This window comes from Hemicordylus capensis, chromosome 5 (genome assembly GCF_027244095.1).
Source record: "Hemicordylus capensis ecotype Gifberg chromosome 5, rHemCap1.1.pri, whole genome shotgun sequence".
Classification (NCBI taxonomy): Eukaryota; Metazoa; Chordata; class Lepidosauria; order Squamata; family Cordylidae; genus Hemicordylus; species Hemicordylus capensis.
In genome coordinates, this window is record NC_069661.1 from 199813795 (window position 1) to 199820378 (window position 6584).

The following is a 6584-nucleotide window of genomic DNA, read 5'->3' on the forward strand; positions in this document are numbered from 1 at the left end:
ATTGGGCCCCCAGCTTGGTTCAAATTAGAATTGGTTCAGGCCCGGTTCGAGGGTGGCGATTGGTGTAAAATATCAGTTTAAAAATTGATTTACTGCTGCCGAGTGCTGTGGCAGCTACAGCGGGTGCTACGGTGGCCATGGGGGTGTGTGTCTGGTGGCTCCCCCTGTCCTCACTGGCCTCCCCTGAATCTCCCTGGGCTGTTCCAGCCCACTATGGGGCCGCAGTATCAAAGTGTTCTATATGCATCATATATTTTTGCATCTAACTTCATGAGATTATTTCTGTTGTTCTGTGGTGGATCTGTATTTTCAATACTTTACTGGGTTGTATTTTGGATCATGGTCCATTTGATTTGTGGTTGAGTTCTATTTTTCTGCTCATCAGTTGATCGATTTTGTGATAACTATTTCTGTTAAATCAGAATTATAATTTAGTTGGTTTAAATCCACTCTCTTCTGCTATCCAACTTATTTTATCCTAGTCTATTTCCTCAACTCCTGATTCTGATAGATTATTTTCATTCCAGGCATATATCAGTTTCAAGAGTTCAAAAATAAAATAAAATAAAATAAACCACCGACAGATGAGACATGCAAAGGAAGCCATTGGGAAGTAGTAACTAAATCAAGAGCAAAGTGAACTGAGTGAATAGATCAACTGGAAAATAAAATAAAATAAAATAAAATAAAGGCCTCAAAAAGAAAATGGAAGGATAAAGCAACAGGGTCAGAGTCTACCTCAGCATGGGTATTGAAACTGCCATCCATAAGAACTGGAAGAGATCCTGAAAGAAAAATAAAAGAGTCAATTACTAAAGAGAGACAGAAAGAAAGAGAATAAGCCAGGCGGAGTTCTTGAAGATAAACCGAGTGAGAGGTTAATTAGTGAAAACTAGGCAAGGGCATGAATGTCAATGAAGAAAAGAGAAATGAAGACAGAAATGTAATAAGAAGTTGACAGGAGAAAACCAGCATTCTCACCCCACACAAGAATATTGGTAAGGAGAATAGGAGAAAGATAGAAAGCCATATGCTTGAGCTGTGGCAAGTATCAGACTCCTCCCTCCCCCAGGGCCTATCTAATCCACCAAATGCCCCCTCCCTTTAGACATTTGCCAGGAAGGGGACCAGGAGCAACAGTGGTGATCCAGGTGCAAGCAGAGGGGAAAGAGATCTTTCCCCCTCTCTCCTCTTTGATGAGCTGGTAACTGACTGGGGCTGACTGGGCTTTTCCTGGTCAAGACACTGTGAATGGCAAAGGCTTGCACATCCCAAAGACTTATCCATCACACTACACATGCTTAATTTAAGTGAAAAAAAGGAATGCTCAAAACATTGTGACATCAGAACTTCTAACTAGAAATTGTCTTTTTGAGTGTTTCAAAACTGTGCCCCCATTGGCTGAGGGGAGGGACGTGGGAGGGCATTTCAAAATGTATTCAAAGAGACCTGGAGACAGAGAGAGCTCTTATAATGTGCCTCTCTTGAAGAGGATAAATCAAGAGAGGAGGGCAGGAGGCTTGATTTTGTGGTCTCCTTTTCTCAGCACTGAGTATAATATGTTGTGCTATTGCTGTTATAACTATCTGGCTTTGCTGGAGCTCAGAATGACAAAGACATGTGGCTGCCTTGCTTGAGTTGTGGTTTGTTTTGCTTATGAGATAGTGTTGTGGTGAGAAATGGATAGTGGCAGTTCTGTGTGTAAGAGCGTGCATAATATTTATTGGCGATTGCTGTGATGAGCTCCATGTCTGGCCTTGAGACTAACGTGTACTTCACTCACTGCTCTGGTCTCCTCTGTGATCTGCATAGCAAAGTGTTCTCACCCAGTCAAAATGTGGCTGAGGTTGCTTTAGTTGATCTTATGGTTATGCTTGCTGCTAAGGGTGATGCTATGGCAGCTGTTGGCAGGAAGGAAGGAGTCATAATTGTGAGTGGGAGAGCAACTTATTTTATTTATTTGTTTGTTTGTTTGTTTGTTTGTTTATATCTTTATACAACCTGATATGTATATCTCTAGGCAGTGTACAAAATTTAAAATATTTAAAAGTCACAAATTAAAATACATTACAATAAAAACAATAGAATAAAATTATTTTTAAAAAGTTTTTTAATTACTAAAATTATTAAAATTAATTCTAATTAAAAGCCTGAGAGAACAGGAGGGTCTTGAGGTTCTTCTTGAAAACAAACAGAGAAGGAGATGCTCTTATTTGTGCCAATGATGTTATTGCAGCTCAGGCACTATGTGTAAGAGTAGATTCTGGGTCAGTGTTTCTTTTTCCTTTTTCTTTTTTTTGGCCATCTTTGGACTGTGTTTTAAATATATGTTCTGTGTTGGGAAGGACAGATTCCTTTTTATGGTGTGCTTCTACAGTGTTTTTCAAGGTAGGGTTGCAAAATGCCTTGCAAATTGCAGTGCAAAACTTGTGTGTGCACTCTGTGAATGCAGCTTGGGAACAATAGGGAAACAAAAAACTCCATTTCCCCCCATTGATAGCTTCTATGGACACCAAAGTGGGTTGGATGGTAGGGCATAAAGGGTGCTACTTACTACCCAACATACCAAAGGAAGCTTTAAAAACCCACAAATTAGAAAGCATTAAGGCGCAAACATTACAATGGGCAAGGTTAAAATTTTGTTTTAAATCACCTGCTTGCCCATTTCTTTTGTGAGTTGGGTGGTAGGTAGCACCCATCAGGCCCTACCACCCAAACCTACTTTGGTGTCTTTTGGAGCTACCCATGGGGAACAATGGGGAACAATGGGGTGTTTTCAGTTTCCCCATTATTTCCTATGGCCAAAACACTCAAAACATTTCGAGTTTGTTTCATTGAAACAACTGGTTTGTCCACTATTTTGACAAAACATTTCAGCCATTTGCATTTTGTTTCAAAATGCATTTTGTGAAACAAAATTCAAAATCTGTTTTGTGAACATCAATAGTAAGATGTGTCAGAAAATTTGACACATGGGGAAAATTTTGACACATGGGGAGCCAGCATGGTGTAGTGGCTAGAGTGCCGGACTAGGACCAGGGAGACCCAAGTTTAAATCCCCATTCAGCCATTAAACTAGCTGGGTGACTCTGGGCCAGTCACACACTCTCAGCCTAACCTACTTCACAGGGTTGTTGTTGTGAGGAGAAACCTAAGTATGTAGTACACCGCTCTGGGCTCCTTGGAGGAAGAGCGGGATATAAAATGTAAAAAAAAACCACACAATTAAAATTGCTTCATGTAAATAAGACATAAGATTGTGTTATTGTGAAGAACCGATGCTCTTATAACATTGACATATTGGGGAGAGGGAAGAAATCCCTTGAATATGGTGTTTTAAATTATTTTCTTATCCAGAGATCACCTTAGTTTTATATCCTTCCATCATTTACATATACATAAAAACATATACCGGAGTAAAGTGCTAGTGTTGAGATTGCTACACGTTTTCTACTATTTGCTACAATAGAACATGCTTATACAGTACATACGTACATGTATATGTAAATTCATAGATACGCATCCCATTACATTGAACAGGTAATTCTTACATTGTGTTGTGATGTAATTTAATATAATATATGTGATATGTGTATATGTATGTATGTGATTGTGGGTGTATAAAGATATGCCTTTATTAGAAACAAGAGTGTTCCAGAGAGAGAGAGAGAGAGTTACTTACACACACACCCCAACACATTCAAAGGTCATTTTTAATATGTTAATGGTCATGATTAGCAAGTTTATAACATCATATGAGGCATATGATTATGATAAATATCTGAGGGAAGTTGTTTGTATCATTAGTAATTAGTTTAAAATGATTTTTCATTATCTTAAGTGAAGAAATACCTAATTGATTTTCATTACCTTCTAATGGCTCTATAATAAGATGAGCACTGTTAAGTATTCCCAGAACTAACACTTTAATTCAAAAGAATGATAATAAAAGTATGCTGAGATGTGAGGGCTCTGATTAATATGTTTTCACCCCCTTCCACCCACACATGAGGCTGACATTATTTAATCTAGCATACTGCAAGTTCATTGGTGATGCAAAATCCTTGGAATCTGTTATGCCATGGTAGCCTGTATACATTCGAGCCATCTTCATAACATATGGAATAATTAAGCAGATGTGTTGTCGATGAGCCGAAAGATTTGCACTGGGTATCACAGGAATTCCCTAAATAAACTTCTGCTGTGCTTTTAAATCCTGCACTTTCTGACTTTGGCAGCTTTCCAGAAAATTGCAAGGTGAGGCAGACGGTGACCTGCTAATACCTCAAGCAAGCAATACTATATTCTAATATAATCAATAAAAATATAGACAGTAAATATTTACTGGAATTTGGTAATTAGACCAGAAGTTCCAAACTTGTTGGAGGGCCAAATATTCCAACTAGAAGGTGCTCACAGACTGCACAATATTGCACACACACCCCAAAATAAATGTCATAATGGAATACAACACCAACCTCCATTAAAACTATTTTAAAAATATCCTGCTCCTTCTCCACCACCTCCTCCTCTTGCTCCTGCTCCTCCTCAGAACATAGGATAGACCATTGGTTCATCTAGCTCAGGATTGTCTTAAGAGACTGGTAGCAGCTTCTCCATGGCTGCAGGAAGGAGTCTCTCTCAGCCCTATCTTGGGGATGCCTGGGAGATAACTTGGAAACTTCTGCATACAGACATGCAAGTGCTCCTTCCAGAGCACCCCATCGCCTAGGGAATATTTTACAGTGCTCACATGTAGTCTCCCATTCAGATGTATAGCAGGGTGCTCCCTTCTTAGCAAAGGGGAAAATCCATGTTTACTACCACAAGACCAACTCTCCCCGCTCCTCCTCCTCCCAGCAGATCTGGGATGTGTTCTGTTCTTTCTTATTATTATCCCCATTGTCACAGCAGTGAGAAATTAGAAAGAATGGAGAGAAGAGGCTGGAAATTTGGCATGCAGGAGCAGCAACTCATTAATGAGATGCTCTAGTAAGGGTATCACTTCCTTGTCAGGGGCGTAACTACTATTAGGCAAGGGGAGGCGGCTGCCTGGGGCCCCCCATGCCTTGAGGGTCCCCCCAGAGGCAAGTCACATGACTATATACTGTGAAGTGTGTGTGTGTGTGTGTGTGTGTGTGTGTGTGTGTGTGTGTGTGTGTATCAGCGAGGGGCCCATTAAAAAATTTTGTCCCTGGGCCCACTCCAGCCTTGTTACACCCCTGTTCCTTGTCCTTTAGGAATCTAATTTTCCCCTTGAAGTTACCCAGTTAGAGTGATGGTATACTGTGACTCCACTGGACAGTTGCCAGAAGAGCCTCATATTCTCAGGCCTTATGTTCAACATCCCTTAAAATATGCAAGTGGCAGACATTATACACTTTTCAAAGAGCAAAGAGCAAAAGAGCACATCCTTGTGAAAGTTTCTAGCAAAACATTCAGGGGTAAGTGGAAAGTCTGATATTTGCTGTAGACCAGAGGCAGATAAAGTATCTTGAAAGGTTATGATGAGCGTTCTTGCCAGTTGATGCCAGATATCTGTTGGAATGAGAAGACATTTTAAAAAAACAGGTTCTTTCATATCTGTCAAGAACTTCTCATGCACATGCCACAGAAACAGGAATTATGCAACAACATTTGTGATTTTTTGCCTTCTTTGAGTCAACTAGATCTGTTTGCTCTGCTGGTATTATTATGCAGTATATCTGGTGGCTGATAGTAGTACACTATGAACTGAATTGAGTAGGGAGCCATGCTCCTTGTAAAAGGGATGCCAGAGTGCTTTCCAGATGGGAATTTAAAATTGCTTCACTACATATAGGCTTGGTGTGCATTCGTATGATCTGGCTTTTGACACTGTCTTGCGAATGGGAACAGCAAGTTGCTGTTTGCACAGCCACAGCCTGTATTCAGATCTTATCTTAACATTTCAGGTTTAAAGCGTTGTGTGTGATCATCCTGGAGAGAATCTATCTATATGGTCACTAAGAGTCGACACCGACTTGACGGCACTTAATCAATCAATCAATCAATCAATGTGTGTGATAAAATAGTAGCTTTTTAAAAAGTTTTTACTCCAAAGTAAACAATTTAGTTCAATGGGCTTCCTACCAAGTAAGAGAGCATAGGATTTCAGCTGTATTTTCCCCTCTGTAGCTTTTAGAGGTGTGTTTGTGTGCATCTATTTCGGTATCAGTGTTACTAGCAGTACAGAAAAAACAACAACCCACCATTTCCCCTCAAGCACCAGGTGCTCTTGCCTGGGGGTGGGTAGGAGGGGAGGGAAAGCCATCACATCACCTACCCGCTCCTCTCCCCTCAAAGCCTCAGCACAGGAGGAAGTGGTGTAAAATCCAACACAGCTAACTTCTGACACAGCTAACTTCAAAATAAGAGAGTTTGCCATCAGATTTTATACCCCTTCTTCCTTGGCAGTCTGGAAAGCAACAGTCTATTGACTAAAACTACCATAATCCCCAGCCAAAAGCCACTGAATCTGGGAATGCTCAGAGTTGTAGTCAATGATATTTGGGAACCCCTCTTACAGGAAACACTGGTAGGGGGGATCATATATACATGATTCT